This window comes from Peromyscus maniculatus, chromosome 8, assembly GCF_049852395.1.
Source record: "Peromyscus maniculatus bairdii isolate BWxNUB_F1_BW_parent chromosome 8, HU_Pman_BW_mat_3.1, whole genome shotgun sequence".
NCBI classification, from domain to species: Eukaryota; Metazoa; Chordata; class Mammalia; order Rodentia; family Cricetidae; genus Peromyscus; species Peromyscus maniculatus.
Window position 1 is genome coordinate 34069238 of NC_134859.1, and position 19520 is coordinate 34088757.

Here is a 19520-nt window from a genome sequence, read left to right on the forward strand (position 1 = left end):
CCAGAAAAGACGGTGACGAATCTGTTAAAGTTCAGCCATGAGGGCCTACTCTTCCAGCAAAAAAATGAGAAATATTCAAAGCAGCTTCTTGCTTTTCAGAGTTATTTTCAGCTATTTCGGGTCTTATTTGGTGTCTTGGTTTTTTCAAGCCCACGCCATATGGCCCGAGCTCCATTTGATGTTTCTCTGAGTCCCGCTGTCTCTAGGGATACCACAACGACCTGCCCTCCATAAAGACCTGCCCCGAATCCCTCACAGGGTGGAGCCTCTCAGGCTGCAGCAGGTTCTCAATCTCCCAACTTTCTGTGCCCACCCTGGCTTCCCCACACCTGTGTACTCAAGTCACAGATCACCATTATGAAAAAAAAATACATACAAGTTTTAACCCATTCCCCCAAATTTCCAGGCTTAGAGGAGAAATGTAAATTGTTTTGATTATTAATTCTTCATTACTTAAGATTTTCTGTACCCTTGGCAGACATCTCTAGCTGAAAGGAAACGGTCCCGAGGTGTGATATCTATGTGGTCACTTCTGCCTGAACATCTGAGGTCATTGGGAGAATCTGATTGCTGATGTGTCCTCAGGAAGCAGAACATTTGCCTCAGTCCCTTCCTGACCAGACTTGGGATAGCCACAGAAGATGTCATAAGATGAAGAACAGCAGTCTGGGTGCAGCAGGGGTGGGCAGGTGATGGGCCGGTGTTGTGGTGGCTTCCCCAGGCTACAGTCAGGCCACTCACTTCTTGCCGATGGACATTACCAGCATGGATGTCTTGATTTGGCCAGTCCCCCTAGCTTGCCAGGGAAAGCAGACACACTGTCATGAAAGCCACCACTGGGCAAATAATGCCAGCACATTAACAGAAAAAAAGGACATTGTAAAACCCAGTACATTAGCCTCAGTCATTTATCTGGAGTTACCATCAGTATGCACTTGGTAAGTACCTACCAGGACTGGTTCAGGGGACTCAACGCTAAGAGAACAGACTGGGAGCTAGCCAGGGAGTAGTAGCAGGACATGCCAAAAGACAAAGGTAGCCAGGCAGCGGCGGCAGGCAGATCTCTGAGAGTTCGAGCCAGCCTGGTCTACAGAGCGAGATCCAGGACAGCCAGAGCTCCACAAAGAAACCCTGTCTCAAACGACCAAACAAACAAAGACAAAGGTACCCAAAGACTACACAGTCCAGAAAAGGAGCCACGGTCTCTAGGATGGGAGCTGAGACAGGCTTCCTGGAGGAAAGAACGTGGGTGGAACCTGAACGGCCTCTGCCGGGCCTGCTGGCAGGAAAGGACGGTCTAGGAAGAGGGTGTAGACACAAAGGTATGGACAGACGGAGCATAGAGAAGAGCTGGAAGTGGTCACTGGACAAGAGGGAGAGCCGGAAGTGGGGAGGGCACCACTCTAGGGAGGTGGGTGTGTGAAGGACGTACTGAGTGGGCTCCGGCTTGGGGTGCAACCCTAGGCAGGGACTCTTGAGAAAATGAGGGTGGGGACCTGGCTCTTTGCTGGCCAAGAGGCCTGTAAGATGGCTGCCCCTTCATGCCTAGGCTTTGTGGCTCTGTGGGAGAGCGTGAGTGGAGTCGGATGCAGACTCCATCTAGAAGATACAGCTGCTGTGGCCTCGGGGTCTGAACTGCTGGGGACCCCTGCACCCCTGTTCCCCAACATAGACCCCACTGCCGGAGCCACCTCATGGACACCAGGACACAGAGGTGCTCAGCCAGGGCCTGAATTCCGAGCTCAGTGGAGGCCAGGGCCACAGAACAGCGATAGAGGGACAGCAGTTCAGGCCTGGAGACGCCTCCCAGAGGGGGCACCTGAGAGATGAAAGCAGGCTGGGGGACCGGCCGGCTAGCTGGTGAGCATGTGCGGTCCTGAGTCCCTGGGTCAGGCTTGAGACACCCAGTGGCGGCTTTCCCCTTACTGTCCCTCTTACCACAGAACTTGTCCTCCTGACCCTCCTGGGTCCATCTTTTGGGAGACATGAGTGGAGCAGGACCCCACCAGTGGAACACCGACCCTCTCTGGCTCCTGACCCCACTTTAAAAGCGTATGGCCTGAGACCCACCTGGGAAGTAGAGGAGGCTGTTCTACAACCAGTCAGTGGGAAGACACCGTCCCCACCCCTCCCCCAGGGCTCACACTCCGACCCTCTCCCTGAAGCAGGTCTTTGAGGCCGCGTCCAAACTTTGTCTCTCAAGCTCACTCTTAGACATAAGTCCCGCAGCCTGCCGAGGAAAAGTGAAGTGTTTATTTTTGCCTGATGCTCCCCGTTCTGGAAAGAGCCTGAGAGGTGTTTGTCAGGAGGTGTGGGTGACTCACACAGACACTTGGAGATGGAACTGGCTATTTTTGCCCTAGGCTCTGGAGGAGGGGGGTGGGTGGGCAGCATCTCTCCAGGGTGCCTGTCGCTAGGAAGCAGGTGTTCAGGATGGCCCAGCTGCAACAAGAGGCCAAGCCCAAAGCCCCACATTGGCAGCAGGTGCCCATGCGGTGACACCCTCAGCCGGAATGGACACAGCAAGGGTAGTGACACTGCACACACATCCCCAGGCAGGCTCTGCGGTGGCTCAGCTGACTGTCGCCAAAGGCAGGGTCCCTGGTCCTCTTCTAAGTTTTGTTGGGGTTCCAAAGTTGTAAGGAGGAAGGACTGTGGTCTTTGTTGATATTCCCTTCCCACGAGTCTTAAGAGTCCAAACACAGGGCCGGGCGGTGGTGGCGCATGCCTTTAATCCCAGCACTCAGGAGGCAGAGGCAGAGGCAGGCAGATCTCTGTGAGTTCGAGGCCAACCTGGGCGACAGAGGGAGATCCAGGACAGGCTCCAAAGCTACACAGAGAGACCCTGTCTCGAAACCGCCCCCCAAAAAAGTTCAAACACAAGCAACTGCTCCAGCCACCCCACAACTGCACCCCCAGTGTGAGCAGGTCAAGTTTTGCTTTTGCAGTTTGCTCCCTCATCCTTACATATTCCATCTCAAGTCTTCTTTTTCGTGTGTGTGTGTGTGTGTGTGCGCGCGCGCGCGCACCAGAGGAACTGAGCATCCCAGGCTCTCGTGGCTCAGAATTCTCACCTCTGAAAATGGTTCTCGGCATTTTATGTGCTTCTAGGGTCTTGCTTCCCAGAAGGATCCTATGCTGGGACTTGGGAAAAGCTATAGGAGCCGTCCGTGCTGGCTAATTCTATGTCAATTTGACACAGGCTAGAGGCATCTAAGAGGAGGGAACCCCAGTTAAGAAAGCACCTCCATAAGAATGGGCTGCGGGCAAGCCTGTAGGGCATTTTCTTAATTAGTAATTGATATAGGAGGACCCAGCCCATTGTGGGGGGGGGTCATCCTTGGGCTAGTGGTCCTGGGTTCTATAATAAAGCAGGCTGAGCAAGCCACAAGGAGCAATCCAGTAAGCGGGCACCCCTCCATGGCCTCTGCACCAGCTCCTGCCTCCAGGTTCCTGCCCTGTTTAATTCCCATCCTGACTTCATTTAATGGTGGACTATGATGTGGAATTATAAGCCAAATAAACTCTTTCCTCCCCGAGTTGCTTTTGGTCGTGATGTTTCATCACAGCAATAGTAGCCCTAACTAGGACAAGGGTCTATTATGGGGAACAATGGCCTATGTCGCACAGTGATCCCCACACCCTAGAACATGGAGCTTTAGCCTTGAGCTACCTCCCTACCCAGTGGAGCAGCTCAGCAGTATTCCTCCTATCCAGGCCCTGGCAGGACAAGGATGCTTCAGACAGGAGCCAGCTCCCCATCTAACAAAGCCAATGAGAAGGCAGAGTGGGCAGCCCAGGGCTGGCAAAGTATGCTACATAAGCATTATGATATAATACCCCAGCACCCACATAAATAAGGCAGATGAGAGGGCCCATGCCTGTAATCTCAGCCCTGGGAAGGATTCCTGGGCTTGTTGGCTGCCAGTGTAGCCAATCAATGGGCTGCAGGCTCAGTGAGAGACCTCGTCTCAAAAAATAAGGTGGAGAGCAATTGAGGAAGACACCCTGATGTTGACCTCTGGCCTCCACATGTGCACATACAAGCGCGCACACACACACACACACACACACACACACACACACACACACACACACACGAAAGGAAAAGGAAGGGAGGGAGGGAAGGAAGAAGGAAGGGAAGGAGGAAGGGAGGGAGGGAAGGAGAGAGGAAGGAAAGGGACTTGGGGTAACAAGCCAAGGAGCCCAACCTGAGGGGCAGATCCACAGGGAAGGGTCACTATACTACGACCAGACCCCAAGGACTGGGATCAGGAGAGGGATGTGACCTGAGGACTGGGATCAGGAGAGGGATGTGACCTGAGGACTGGGATCAGGAGAGGGATGTGACCTGAGGACTGGGATCAGGAGAGGGATGTGACCCAACAGGCTGGTGAAGCCCTCTGGCAGCAGCACACAGAGAATCTTCAGGCATCGACTGACGAGGCCAGGTAGGCAGGGCAAGTGGCTGTCTGGGGTCCCAGTATAGCACGGAGGGTGAAGAAAATGCCGCCGGAGGACTGGCTTTGGGCAGAGGTTCCCCACAGAAATGTACTGGGTGAAGAAGGCACCCTGGCTGATTTAGGAGGGTCGCAGCAGAGACTAGGTGGTCATGCCTAGCCAGGGTGGGCAGTCCTAGAAGACGGCACCTCTCAGCTGGGGCGAGGGCAGCTCAAAGACACAGTGTCCCTGGGCGCTTGTCACTGCCTAGGTCTTGGTGGCAAAGAGGCTGTTGTCACCGTCTGGCATTCATTGCCCACAATAAATAAGGGACTTCTTTTCGCCTCACCGACCATGCTGCTTCCCCACCATCCCAGCTGCCCTCCAGCTGGCCAGCCCTGCAGAATCGGCCAGGTCGCTGCTGTCACCCCTGGCCTCCAGCCAGCCATATCCGGAGCTTTCTCCTCGATGCCCTGCCACCCAGCCTCCTCCATCTGCTCCTCCAGTCACCTCCAGTGGTGCCGAGCGTTCACTCATTCATCCGTGTATCTGGCAAGCATTGGCAGAGTCTGCTCGGCGTGCTGGGAGGGCAACCATAAACAAGGGTAGGCTAATTAGCAGCTGTTTGGGCACAGAGGATATCCAGGCTGGGGGCTCCAGGAGCCAACCACATGTCGAAGGTGCCGTGGCTTCAGTAAAGCTTGAACCTTCTAGAACTCACGTTGCAATTTAATACTTGTTTTGAGATGACTTACCTGGTCCAGGGTAGAGAGAGACTGGGCAGCAAGTACCATGTAGACCATCAGTTAAAGGGGAAGCCTCTCAGGGAGGAGAAGGAGCAGCCAGGGGGAAGACCTGGAAGGGTGCGTCCAAGGAGAGGACAGCAAGCCCTGAGTGGGTAGAGGTTGTGTATTTTATTCCTGAGGGTAAGGATGGCAGGACTTCACCCCACATGGACACAAGAGAGAAGCTAGCGGAAACGTATAATGATAGATAGATGGGCTTGGCGCCTATGGGGCGGGCCCCTCTAAGCCGGCAGGAAGGCCGGGGCAGACCGTAAGCTGTACAGGTGGTACTGAGCGGGCATGTGTGCTCAGCGCCAATCCACGCCTGCACAGGCTTATCATCTTCACTGAGCACAGCGGCGGGAACTGAGGCTTGATGGGGAACCCCATCTACACCCACACTGCTTCTTCCCACCCGCCTCCTGCTCCACCTCTAGCAGGTCTCTCAAGGCTGCACCCATGCTCAGGGGACCCTTTCACAAGTCACTTTCTATATGTGTTAGGGTTCATGCAGAGGAGCAGAGCCAATAGAATGAATATGTGTTCAAAGTGGGGGTACTGGGAGTTGAGGGAATAAAGGGGAATGGGGTGGAGGAGGGAGTAGTGGGTGTGTTAGCCAGAACTAGGGAGACATTAAAAGCCTTATAGAAACCCTTTAATTAGTAAGCTAGCGTCAGCAAACAACTTTTTAAAAAGAAGTTTAAGTGAAATTACCCTGCAAGGGTGGAGAGAGCTACCCTCAGGAGACATAGGCTGTTAAATAATTTTTTTTTTTTTTTGCTCAGTTTCTGGGTACAGTCCGTCATGGAAGGAAGCCCTGACGTCCGGAGCTTGAGGCAGCTGGTCACATCGTACCTGAAGTCAGGAATCAGAAACCAGTAAATGCTGTGGTCAGCTCCTGTTTTCCTTTTTGTCTGGGCTGGGTCTTCCCACCTCAGTTAATTCCATGTAGATAATTCCTCACAGGCATGCCCAGAGACTAGCATAATCCGCCAAGTCCCCTGTGGATGTACCCAGGGGGCCTGTCTTCTGGGTGGTTCTGGATCCTGTCAAATCGACAACATCAACCATCACAGACGCTGTGAGGTGAGCAGTTTTGCTCCACTGGACAGACTGTCCTCACCACAGGTTAGATATAGACAGTCTGCCCAGTCACAGACTGGACCTTTGAAACCTTGAGGCAAAAGAAGCCTTTTTTCTTCATAAATTGATCGTCTCTGGCATTTATTGTAGTGACGAAAAGCTGAGGAGCCTGGGACATGGCTCAGGCCCTCAGGATTGGCAGCAAACTACTCATTGAGCTGTCTTGATGGCAGTCAACAGTCATATTTTAACCAGGAACAACACAGCTCAGTGAGGCGGCTCAGTGGCTAAAGGCTTCTGACACCAAGCCCGGCGACCTAAGTTCAACTCATGGGGTCTGTGTGGTGGCAGGGAGCGCTAACTCCCTCCGGCTGTGTCCTCTGACCGCCACACAGGCACTATGGCACAGATGCCCTTTCCCTGAGCTTCCCACCTGGCCCACATAGACCTGACCCCTGGTGCTTAAGAACTCATGGCTAGATGCCAACCCCGTGGTGTAGGAAGAAGAGGAGGGTTGGGGGCTAGAGACAACTGGATATCATCTTGATTTTCAAGAGGAGCAAGGTGGGGCCTGTGAACAGGAACCCAGGCAACTAATGACTTCCTATAATGTTCATACTTCTCAGCAGACCAGTACTAGGCCAGAGTTAACTTCCCATTCCTATAGTTCAGGGAGGGAAATGAGACCAAAAGCAGAGAAGCAGTCTGTCCAAGCCACACAGCAAGTCGGTAGTCAAATAAAAACATAACTAATAGTCATCCATTCCCTGACTCATTTTTCATTTCAGGCATGTACCCTCCAGGTGCCCACTACTTTCTAGGCACTGGGTCATGGCTATATATATGAGAGACCTTGTCCCAGGGCTCACAGCCTTATGGGGGAGACAGAGAAGAAATCAATAAACAAAAACAGCCTCAGTAGATGCCAGAGGCTGTAGAGAAATAACCCCAGTGAAGTCACACTGAGGGACCCACAGGACAGGTTTGCATGGTATGAACTGAGAGGTCCTCTCCAGGAGACAGCATCCTCCAGAGCTCTGGATGATAGGCAGTCAACCACATGAGGTGAGGTGGGGAGCTCCCAGCAGAGAGACCGACAGCCATTTCTTGCTCTCCTCCGGCCCCCACATTTCCCATGGAAACTGCTTCCACTCACCTGTGTGGCCAATGTTTACCTCCCCAAAGTTGCAGAGGGACCCAGGCCGAGGGGAAGTCCCCTCTCTCTCCCACTTGCTACCAGCATTTACTGAACCCTTATTCCTGCAATGTCCTCTCCCTCAAGCAAGGGAACTTCTTTCTACTCTGCATGCTATTTTTGACGTTTGTAATGTAATGTGCTGATATTGATATATATATTAGAGTTATTACTAAACAAATTCACATATCCATCATCTTATAGAGATACTTTTTTTTAATGGTAAGAGCACCTAAAGTCTCCTGCTATGGTGAATTTTCAGTATACAGAAAGCCAATGTTGTTAACTATAGTGGAGGAACCTTCCCTCCATCCATGAAATCTCCCTGGGTGAGCGAGGCTCAAAGGCCCAAAGAAGGGTCTTGAATTTCTCTGCTCTCTGTTGCCACCCCTCCCCCAGGGCTCCGAGTGTGGGGCGGCTGTGGGAGTGGGGACAAAATGGGGAAAGAGGCATGCTGGTAGGGAAGTTGTCACTATTTTAAGAAATGTTCTTCCTTCCCACTTTCCTTCAAAGCCCACGACCTTCCCGGGCTGTCCCAGTTTGCCGGCGAGCTCCCCTTTCTTAGTTTTAGTTTTCTGTTGTTGTCTTACTGATACAGTTCCTGCATATCACCACATTGTGTTGCACTGTAAATAAAGATGCTATGAATATGCATGAGATTGTTTGCAGGGCGAGGAAGATGGTCTGAAGCACTTGGAGGAAGCGTTTGAATCTGCACTGTGGAGCTGCCTGTTTTTATGGGTGGGTTCCTGAGCTGTGTATGAATTACTGGGCAGAGATTCTTGGGGGTGTAAGTAGTTGCATTTCCTCCCACTATGCTCTGATCTAGTGGCTCATGTTGTATTTCTTAGGTTTAAAGCCATTTTATAATTTAAGATATTGTTGTTGTTGTTGTTATTATTATTATTATTATTATTATGTTGGCTCCTCAAGACAGGGCTTCTCTGTGTAACCCTGGCTGCCATGAAACTCACTCTGTAGGCTAGACTGGCCTGGAATCACAGAGATCAACCTGCCTCTGCCTCCCCGGTGCTGGGATTAAAGGCGTGCACCACCACCGCCGGGCTTCTAATTCTATTTTTTTAATTGCATGTATATATATGTGTCTGCACATGGGTATGTTCATATGAGTGCCAGTGCTCACAGAGGCCAGAAGAGGGCACTGGAGCTGGACTTAAAGGTGGCTGTGAGCTGCCCGATGTGAGCCCTGGGAACCAAACTGGAATCCTCTTTGCAGGAGCAGGACATACTCATAATCGCTGAGCCATCACTCCAGCTGTCAAGGCATTAAAAGCTTCCCAGCACCGTATCCTTGGTGTCAGGTGTACTGAATATGGCTTTCCTGAAACAAGGGGCCAGTTCCCAGAGGCAAAGCTGGCATGGATGAAGGGGTGATGCTGGAGTAGTATAGACTAGTGATGTGGGTGTGGGCAGCTAGCTTGAAGGTCTTCTTCCACTAAAGGAGCCAGGCGGGGGAGCCTAAGAGGTGAAACAGTAGTTTTATGTGTCTCCAACACAGGCTAATTCATCCTCTGTGGGGAATCAGCCCCTGACCACAGACTAAGGAAGGTCATAAGACTCAGCCACAGCATGCCCAGGTACCTGATAGCAGATGGTACCCATTCAGAAAGCCCTAGAGGCTAACCGGGAAAGTGCCATGACAGGGCATCTACCCCGAGACCATGCTTCCTCTTTCTGTCCTTTTGATGGGCAGTGCCTTTTCAGAAGCAGAAAATGGCCATCTTAATGAGGTCCAGTATATTACTTCTCTCTTTCGTGGAACGCGTCTTTGGTGTTGAACCTGAAAAGCCCAAGATCACCTGGATTTTCTTCTACATTCTCTCCTAGGAGTTTAGAAGTCTGTGTTTGACATTTGTATCTACAGACCAAGTTGACCTGATATTTGTGAAGAATGTGATATTCGTGTCTATAGTCACTGCTTTCTTTTTTACACATTTTATTTAGTGGGGTGCGGGTGGGGTGCACATGCATTCCATTCATGTAGGGTCAGAGGGCAACCTGCAGGATTCAGTCCTTTCCTCCTACCATGGGAACCCGGGGATTGAACTCAGAATTTGGCCTCTACTCACTGAGCCATCTCACCAGCCCTGTGCTAGGTTTTCATATGAGAATATCCAGATGTTCTGGCATCCCTTGTGGCAGAGGTGATATATTCTCTATGCTATCGCTCTTGTTCCCTCGTCCAAGTCCGGTGGACTGTAACTGTGTGGGGTCTGTTTCTGGGAGTTGACTGTATCTGTGTGGGGTCTGTTTCTGGGAGTTGACTGTATCTGTGTGGGGTCTGTTTCTGGGAGTTGACTGTATCTGTGTGGGGTCTGTTTCTGGGAGTTGACTGTATCTGTGTGGGGTCTGTTTCTGGGAGTTGACTGTATCTGTATGGGGTCTGTTTCTGGGAGTTGACTGTATCTGTGTGGGGTCTGTTTCTGGGAGTTGACTGTATCTGTGTGGGGTCTCTTTCTGGGCTGTTCTTTCACCAGTACCACAGTGCTGACTGCAGCTGACTTAGAGTCAGTCTTCACATCTTCCTCTCCATCAGGCTGTGTGATAACTCTGAGGACAGAAGCCCTGGAGAACTTGGCCTAGGTTGTCAACAGTATTTGTTTCATATTCACCAGATGCTGATGTGGGGCTCTCCCTTCCTGCTCTGCTGAGGACCTCCATGTCACTCACAGAAGTTTTCAGTTTCTCCCTTAAGTTCTGGAGACAGGTCACTGCAATCTTAGGAGCAGAGAATACAGTGCAGCCCCCTCCCTCCGACTATTTCAGGCACATGTCCAAGATCTAGTCCACAACTCAGCCCTGCGAGACTCCCAGCTATGCTGAGTCCCCAACCCAACCCCACCCCACCCCGCTCCCCACCAAGACTCCTGCTGACACAACCTCTCTGGCTACTATGGAAGAAGCAGAGGTGAGACCAGAACCTTGAGACCGATCCACATGTACCTCTTCCTGGAACCTCTATCCAGAGGAGGCAGGCCACTTTTGTAATTGTCCTTTGCCTTGAAAATACAGTCAAGTGCTATATACCATTTTGGCCAGTAATGGATTGTATACGAGACAGAAGATTATCACCCCATAATATCATAGTACATTGCTTGCATATTCGTGGTGGTGCTGGTGGCAAAATTACCATGCTGCTACCCCATGTAGAGAGCATCGTGTGCACGATTATGTATGCAAAATCTTTGAAGTATCAGTTACTTTTCACATTTCTGTGACAGAAGCAACTGAAGGGAAGTTGACTCTCTTCTGGCTCACTCTTCCAGAGGCTATGGTCCACCATGGCTGAGAAGGCACGGCAGGGTGACTCCCATCTGAGCAGAGAAGGTTTAGGGGGTCATGGTGGCACCATCTGAGGTCGACAGGCTCGGGTGTCTCTGTACCCACAGCCTTTCCACCTTCAGCACACAGGCCTGCTCTTGGACAGGCTCCACTCTGACATATTCCATGCTCCCAGAGTCTCCAAAATCCTGGAGGTTCCTTACAACTCAGGCTTCTCTTTAAAGCATCCTGTACAGTTCATTCAGCGTTCCATGCAGGGGATCTGACCCTGCTACACATGGCCTGATTTCACAGGCTTTCTTTCCGCAACTCTGATTCACAACTCTGCCACTTGGACTCGCCTGCAAAATTGGCACCACATGAATTATACCAAGCTTTGCTGCCAGCTCAGGGCCCTGCCTGATCACGGTTGCAGTAGGTTGCAAATGCCTACACGGTTGAACCAGGGAAAATACTTTCCTTGTTTGAGCAAGGTACCCTAGAGTTTCCATTTCCCAAACACTCTCTTTCCAAAGGAAAGTCTTTCAAACTGTTTGTATTTTCACAGGCTGCAGTATTCAGTGGGAAGGGTCTTGCCTCAGCAAAACCTCTTTCACGTTGTCCAAGTACAAATTGCATGGTTTCTCTTTGACCCACCTGTCTGCAGCTTTAAATGCATTCTTTTCCTTGCCAAGCTGCATGTTTTTCACATCTTTTTGCTGTACTTTTTGCAAAATTATCTCTGCATATCTAGCTAAAAGCAGCAAGTAATAATCATGCCGCAGCCAGGATGTGCTACTGTCTTGAAATATCTTCAGCCAAACCATTTGATCCATTACTTTAGAATTAAGTGTGACCCACATTTTCCAGACACTGACAGAATGACAAATTCTTTGGCTATAACAGAAATGGCCTCTATTTCGATTCCTGATGGAGTCGCTATTCCTGTCTGAACCCTCATGAGCACTGTCTCTACTGTCTGCACATCTACCAGCATTTTGATCCACACGTCTACCCAGATGGCCCACTTAGCTCTCTAGGACTTCTCTACCCCACGTCTCTGAGCTCTTCCACCTTCCTCCCCTAAGCCATTTGCAAAGGCCAAGGACCACATGGTCAGGTTTGTCACAGCAACAGCTCTACTTCTTGGCGCCAGGTTTCTGTATTAGTCACTTTTCTGGTTGCTATGGCAAAGTGCCTGATGGAAACAGTGTAAGGGAAGAAAGATTTGTCTTGACTCAGAGCATCAGGATATTTCAGTCTCTCATGGCATGACAGCATGGCTCCTGGCCATGGTGACAGGAGCTTGTGACCTTACATGGTGACCAGAACAGGGAGTAGAGAATTCAGATTAGAGCCCCTGGTGGCCACAACCTTCTGAGACTACCCTTTGTGCTCTATTATGCTTTCTCTAGCTAAGCTCCACTTCTCAAAGGTTTGACAATCTCCCAAAATAGCAGCGCTGGCTGGGAGCCAACTTTTCAAACACCAAGCCTGGATGGGGCATTTTTAAATTTAAACCACGGCGCCTGTTAATGATAATGAACTTGATAATGAAAATGGTTGATGTCTTGTTTTTTTTTTTTTTTTCCTTTGTTGGTAGTTGGTTTTTTGTTTGTTTGTTTGTTTTTAACTTTGTGATAAAATGCCCAGACAGGATCAACAATCAGGGAGAAAGGGCTTATTCTGGACCTCAGTTCAAGGTGCAGCCCCTCACGGCAGGCAAATCAAGGCAGCAGAGCTTGAATCAGCGGATCACATTGCATGCACAGTCAGTAGAGAGCAATGAATGTCTGCGCCATTCATTTCCCTCTTCCCATTTATGTACTCCAGTATCCCATTCAAGGTATGGTGACACCCACAGTGGGAAGATCTCTCTACCTCAATTAATATAATCAAGATACCCCTCCCCCCACCCACCACACACACACACACACACACACACACACACACACACACACACACACACGCATGCTTAGAGGCCCATCTCCTAGGTGGTTCAAAAATTCATCAAGTTGACAATACCAGCCATCACCATTGATAATAAGTATACCATGTCACATGGGCACACATTTGTCCATATGTGTTTGTCACTTTTCTTGATTAAATCACTTTCTCTTGTCTTTGATTTACTCTCATATTTTTTGTTCCTCATAGTTCTAGGAGCAATGACATATGTACATATATGTACACACACACACACACACACACACACACACACACGAGCACACACACACACACACACACACACACACACACATGAGCACACACATGCTTGGTACATAATAGACTGCACCAACTGGTCTAGATTTGTATAAGCATATACCAGTGTTCACACAATGATGAAATCACCTAATGATGCATTTCTCAGTCATTAATAAACTCATTTCCTAAATCTCCAACAATTAAGCAATATATTGCTGCATATTGCTTAGTGATAGATATATGAGAAAAACTATAAATAAAAAACAAGGAAACTTTTAGCACAAAAGTCAAGATGCTTATCCACCAAAGGTTAGGGTGAATAGTGGGACTGATGAAGGGAAGGGCATGATACATTGTCGTACCAGTAATGCTCATTTTATTAGCTTAGGAAGTAGGTCACAGATGTTCATTTTATAACAATGATAGTAATAATAATAGTTGTTATTATTTAACTTCTGGGTATGCTTATAGAGTCTTCTTTTTTTAATTTTTTATTAATGAAGGGGAAATACCGAAAGGACACTTCTCCATGGTCTTCTCCAAACAGGACTCAGGAGTTACTTTAATTGTATAACCTGGGTTGCCAGCTCAGCAGGAAAAGGATTCAATACTTTCGTGAACCAGGATTCTTTCACCCCCACCCTGCCTCTAGTCTTCCTGACTTGGGTGCCAACCAGTGCAAAAGTGACATATGGAAGCAAAGAAGCGTCGTGGGGTGGGGTAGTGGTAGTGGGGTTTGGAGTGGGGGTTGGGGGGCTGGAGAGATGGCTCAGTGCTTAAAGGCACTCCCTGGGTTTTTGTGAGCCTCATGATGGCTCACAACTGTCTGAAAATCCAGTTCTGGGGGGTCTGACACACTCCCTGGTTTCCATGGGTACCAGGCACATACATGGTGCATATACATATTGCAGGTAAACACTCAGACATATAAATTAACAATAATAATAATAACAACAACAATCGCAGCACAGTGATTGGAGCCAAGCATTGGTGGGGAGCGTCTTTAATCTCAGTACTTAGGAGACAGAGGCAGGCGGATCTCTGTGAGTTCAAGTCCAGCCTGGTCTACATATCGAGTTTAAGGACAGCCAGTGCTACATAGAGGGACACCCTGTCTCAACCCAAAATTTCAAAAGCATGGTGATTGGGACGTAGAAACAGTAGCCCTTTGCTGTGGTTTCAGGGATCAGTTAAGTGGTACAGCTCTTCAAAGGCTGGTGTCCTTTGACCCAGTGCCTCTCCCCAAATAAAGTTTAGGAAATGGTTGTCATCAGGGCTGAGGGTGGGGAATGGAGCAGGGGAGACGCCAGCTTTGCCCTCTTTGGAGAGCTCTGTTTTTCAGCGGCCAGCCTGCAGTGGGTCTCGGTGCTCCCCATTTGCAACAACAGATTTCCTGCAAGTGTCCGAGCTCTTCAAAACCACTGCTTCTGGGAGTGTGGAAGCAACAGGCTCTGTCATCAGGAGCCCCAGCTAAGTCAGCCCGGTGCTCCCCTCCCAGCCAGTCCTGTCACCAGCCTGCTGTGGATGAAGCCAGGTGGATTAAAGGATGCTTTAAGGATTAAACGACCCGAGCGGCATAGAGTTTGTTTCTTACTGAAACCTCCGGAGGTCGGAACCTGTCTGGACTAGGTGGAGCAAGTTCTTCACCCAGACCCTTGGAAACAGCCCTGTGTTGAGTGCCTCAGCCCTGAAGGACATAGTTTGTTCCTTGTTCCTGAAGAAGCAGCCAAGCAAAGTAGCAGCCTCGCTGCCCTGGGTTGGCTGCGACCCTAAACACCTGCCCCTAGATGCCTGCCCAGAAGCAGGTTGGCTCCGGGCCCTGGGAGAAAGCTGGGGACTCAAGCCTCTTCCCCAAGCTTCCAAAAGCTCTGAGGAGAAAGAAAGAAGTGCAGCTGAATGGAGCCAGTTCTGCAGAAATAGAAGTGATATCAGAATGCCACGAGCAATTGTATGCCAACAAATTGAATAAGCTAGATGAAGCAGATGGAAATTCCTAGAAGCACAAAAGTTATGACATCTGAATTACAAAGGAATGAAGATTTGAAAAAGCCCTGAGACTAGTTAGGAGATTGGGCTAGTGATCAAAAGCACCAACAGAGACAAGCCCCAGACTTGGTGGCCTCACTGGTAAATACACGAAGGAGAACTAATACCAGTCCTTTCAAACTTTTACCAATAATCGAAGGGGAGGAACACTTCCTAGCTCATTCTATAGGGCAAGTATTTGGTCTGATGTAGGGGTCCTACAACAAAGGAACATTTGAGGACAACATTCCTTCCAGGAACAGTGATGCAAAGGTCCTCAGCAACAACAACAAAACAATCAAGCCAAACCTAGCAGCACATTAAAAGATCGAACTACAGGACTAAGTGGGAGCCACTGATGGAAGGCAAGGACGGTTCAACTGGAAATGGATGGCGTACACAGTAACTGGAAACACGCATACACAGGCCCAGTCATCTCAGTGCAGGACAGGAAGTGGCGAAGTTGAACAGCGTTCATGACAAAAATTAGACGTCCTAAACACCGTAGGTAAAGTCCCCATGAGGGTAGCGGGCTGGCAGCTTTTCTGCTAGTGTGAAAAATAAGGGGACCCTTGCCAGTACAAGCCACAGAGTGGACTTTGCAGTGTTACAGTTGACGCACACACCTTTCTTCCCAGCACGCCTCCCTTGTGATTATTGTCATGGAGTGTATGGCCAAGGACTTTATTGGCATGAAAGGACAATGGGATACAAAGCACTTGGCACATGAAACCAAATCTTGGTACAGTTCAAAAGTACCAATGTCGTCATGTACCCCTTCACCCCAGCAGCGTTCAAAGGGTTACTCCAACATGCCCGCCAGCACTGATTATTGTATAATTCTCATCTCTTTCATGGTCTGTGATGGTTAGTGGCTCCCGGCTCTCTTATGAGAGCTTATCTTGATTAGGTTAGCCTCCAGTCATGCCTGTGAGGGGTTATTTTAATTAGGTGAAGGTGGGAAGACTAACCCCAAAAGTGACTGGCACCATTCCTGGGCTCTGGTTCTGGGTTGGATAAAAAGGAGAAAGCTAGGTTGAGCACCAGCCCTTATAACTGTGCTTTGTCATTATGGATGCAAGGAGACCAGATGCCTCCAGCTCCTGCCACCACAGCCCCTGTGCCATGATGAACTGAGACAGAATAAACCCTTTCTCCCTTAAGCCGTGTCTGTCAGGTTATTTTGTCACAGCAGCGATACAGTAACTTATACATGGTCTTACTCTAGGGTATTTATCACAGCAGCGATACAGTAACTTATACATGGTCTTACTCTAAGGTATTTATCACAGCAGTGATACAGTAACTTACACATGGTCTTACTCTAGTTTGGATCTTGAGGTTCCTCCAGAGGCCTGTGCATCAAAGCTTGGTCCCCAGGATGGTGCTGTGGAAAGGTGGCAGACCTTTAAGAGGTGTAACGCAGTGAGCACTCTTCAGGTCACTGGGGTCATGCACCTGAAGAGGACTATGAGCTCTTCCTCTTCATTTCTTTCACGTACCAGCTATGAGGCGAGTGATTTTTTTTTTTTCTGCTAAGAACCCTATTGTGGTGTCTCCACTAGCCCAAAGCGATTAGGATACTGACCAGAAAGGAAGCTTCAAAACAGTAAGCTGAAATAAACCATTTATCTTGATACGTTGACTATCTTAAGTATCTGTTACAATACCGTGAAGCTCAGTGATGCGTCATAAAATGGAGACCTCCTAAAACCACATTGTGCCTGGATCCAGTTCACACACACAGTTTCATGCCACCAAAAAAGCCAAGAGAGAAATTCAAACATTTATTGTTCTGAGAGAGAGAGAGACAGAAACAGAGAACACAACTGAGCGTGGTACCTGTGGGAACCAAAAGAGGACTTTGTGAGCCACAAGAGAAGTATATGCTCTTAACTGCTTATCTCCCCAGACTAGCTTTTGTCTTTTTGTAACTGGCTTCTGCCCTTAGCCTAATGTCCCCAGTGTTTCTCCATGCTGTAGGACATATCGGAATTTTCTTCCCTTTTAAGGAAGAATAATAATTCATCATATATATATATATATATATATATATATATATATATATATATATATATATATATGGTACATTTTGTTTATCCATTCGTCCGTTGATGAACATGTAGGATGCATCATCACTGGCTTTATGGAATTACTTCTGGACATATAGTGAATAGGATGGTTTTAAAAATTAAAATAAAATTTTAAGAAAAAAAAAAAAAGAAACAAACCCTGGCCTTCCACAGAAAGATTTCCGAGATGTATTGTTAGTGAAAAGAATCCAGAGCTGGTCATTGTGGGGAATATGCTATTTTGGATGTGTGTAATAAAGAAAGGGGAAATAAATATATGCTTGTATTGTCTTTGGGTAAGGAAGCTATAGGGCAGTAGTTAAGAAACTAATAAAAAGTCAGTCATACCTACAGGAAAGGACATGTGGGGGCAGGGCCTGGGGCCTCCACGTGCTTCTTGGACAGGCTTGTGCTTCCACACATGGATGTGTGATGTCCCCATCACCCTGTTCCTTCCCTCATCCCCTACTCAGTCACTCAGGACCTGCCACCTGGTCCCCGCCACCTAAGCACACCTTCCATAATCATCCCAGCCTTCACCTGCGTTGGTCTCCTGCCAGGCATGTTTTTCCACGGGCTCATTCCTGTGCTCAGGCCTCAGTGCAGTGACTTTCCCAGCCTCCTATGTGCAGCCGGTCCCCTCTCTGGTCATCCCTGTGGGACACTCCTTCAGCTCCCAGTGTGAATTAGCCACCCACTGTCATGGACCCAGCGTCAAATGCCCGATGGACGCTAAGCCAGGACCAGAGGTATTCTGGGAGCTTCCCTGATTGTCTTGTGAAGCATCCCTCTATGGTTCCTCCCACCATGTGGCAGAGGGCTGCCCTGTCCCGTGGAGAGTTTCAGTGTTACCTCCATGTTGTCACTAGCCCATCTTGGAGAAAATGGGACCGGAGTCCAGGACAGGCTGCAGGGCGAAGAGGTAGCAGATATCACACAGGAGAGAGGGGACCTTTTAAGCTCACACACTTTGTCCTGTGGAGTTAGAACCAGGTGCTGAGCCCCAGGCATGAGACAGAGCTGGCACCCGCTGTCCCTAGAGATGGCCACCCTCTCCAGTGAGAATCTTCAGGGGGCCCCCCCCACCCCCTGCAGATCTTCATCTACAGTGGCTTCCCCACATGGTTAGACAAGAGGTGGTTTGCGAAATTTACAGTTTCAGGACTGAAAATTGAGTGCTTACAGCTTGCTAGAGAGGTGACAATCTGGGACTGTCACCAAGGTCAGGATTGTCCAGTCTGCCCCCACCTGGAGTGACCAACCCCCTACCCCCATTTTTGGTTTTATGAGGTGGGGCTTCTCTGTGTATGAGCCCTAGTTGTCCTGAAACTTGCTTTGTAGACCAGGCTGGCATAGAACTCATAGAGATCCGCCTGCCTCTGCCTCCAGAGTGCTGGGATTAAAGGCGTGCGCCTCCATGCCTGGCGACCAAGCCCCATCCCAGCACCTCTACCACCACAGACTGTGGACAGCTCTCTGAAAGGTTCCCTCTCATCCCTGAGTGTGCTCTGACCCCCTCTCTTTCTGTCTCTGCTCTCAGGTCAGAGTCACTCAGGGGCAGAAAAAGCCAGAGTCATTCAGGGGGCAGCAGAGAACACTAAGTCCTGGCAAGTTCCTTGGGGTGATCCTATAAGATTCTGTGTTTGAGAAAGTGGGGTGACCTGACTGTCTAGGCTGGGGCTGGTCCAACACCCACAGACTGGCCTATAGGGATGTGATGAAGAGCTTCTGGGAGCCAGCGTTATGCTCCTTGTAAAAATGTGGCCCTCTGCTGGCCACAGAGACTCTCTGACACTGGTGGAGAGGAGGCCTGCATGGAGAGAGAACACTGTCATGCCTACAGAGGGCTTTCTCTACACCGGCAGCTGACAGAAGCCCCCAGACTTACAACAGGGCTCACAGTGAAAGTCCCCTGGTGTCCACGAGGGACCAGGCATGGCCTTGGAGTAGAGGGACACTGGGAGGAAGCAGGGATGATAGCCCCAGAGGTGCCTCAGACACGGACTGAGGGAAGAGGAGGGAAGAAGGTGGGCGCCACCCTGCAGGAGCGACAGCGTATGCAGGGGTCAGAGTAGGACATGTTTGGAGAGGAGAGCATGTGGTGGTGGCAGAAGCCCAATGGGAAAGGGAGGAAGCAAGGTTGGGCGGGTGAGTGGACCCATGTCACAGAGCTCCTGGAATGGCAGCTGCGGGAGGCAGAGATTTGAACTGCACTGGCAAGAACGCCAACTTAAGCAGGTGCAGACAACTGGGAAGTCCGCAGCATGGCTCAGGAAGAGCATCCAGCTCTAACACTGTTCTTGGAATGTGTCTGCTTTCAGTCAGACATGGTGGTGCAGGCCTGTGATCTCAGCTGCTCAGTAGGCTAAGGCAAGGGGACCATAAGTTCAAAGGCCTGCCTGGACTACAGAGTCCATACAAAAGCCAGCTCAG

General features: G+C 49.6%; 1 protein-coding gene across 2 annotated transcripts in view; it reads left to right on the forward strand.

The window, feature by feature from the left end:
* The window catches only part of Rasgef1c (RasGEF domain family member 1C), a 67234-nt gene that overhangs the window by 24587 nt on the left and 23127 nt on the right, over positions 1 to 19520 (forward strand). The gene's annotated exons all lie outside the window — the stretch shown is intronic.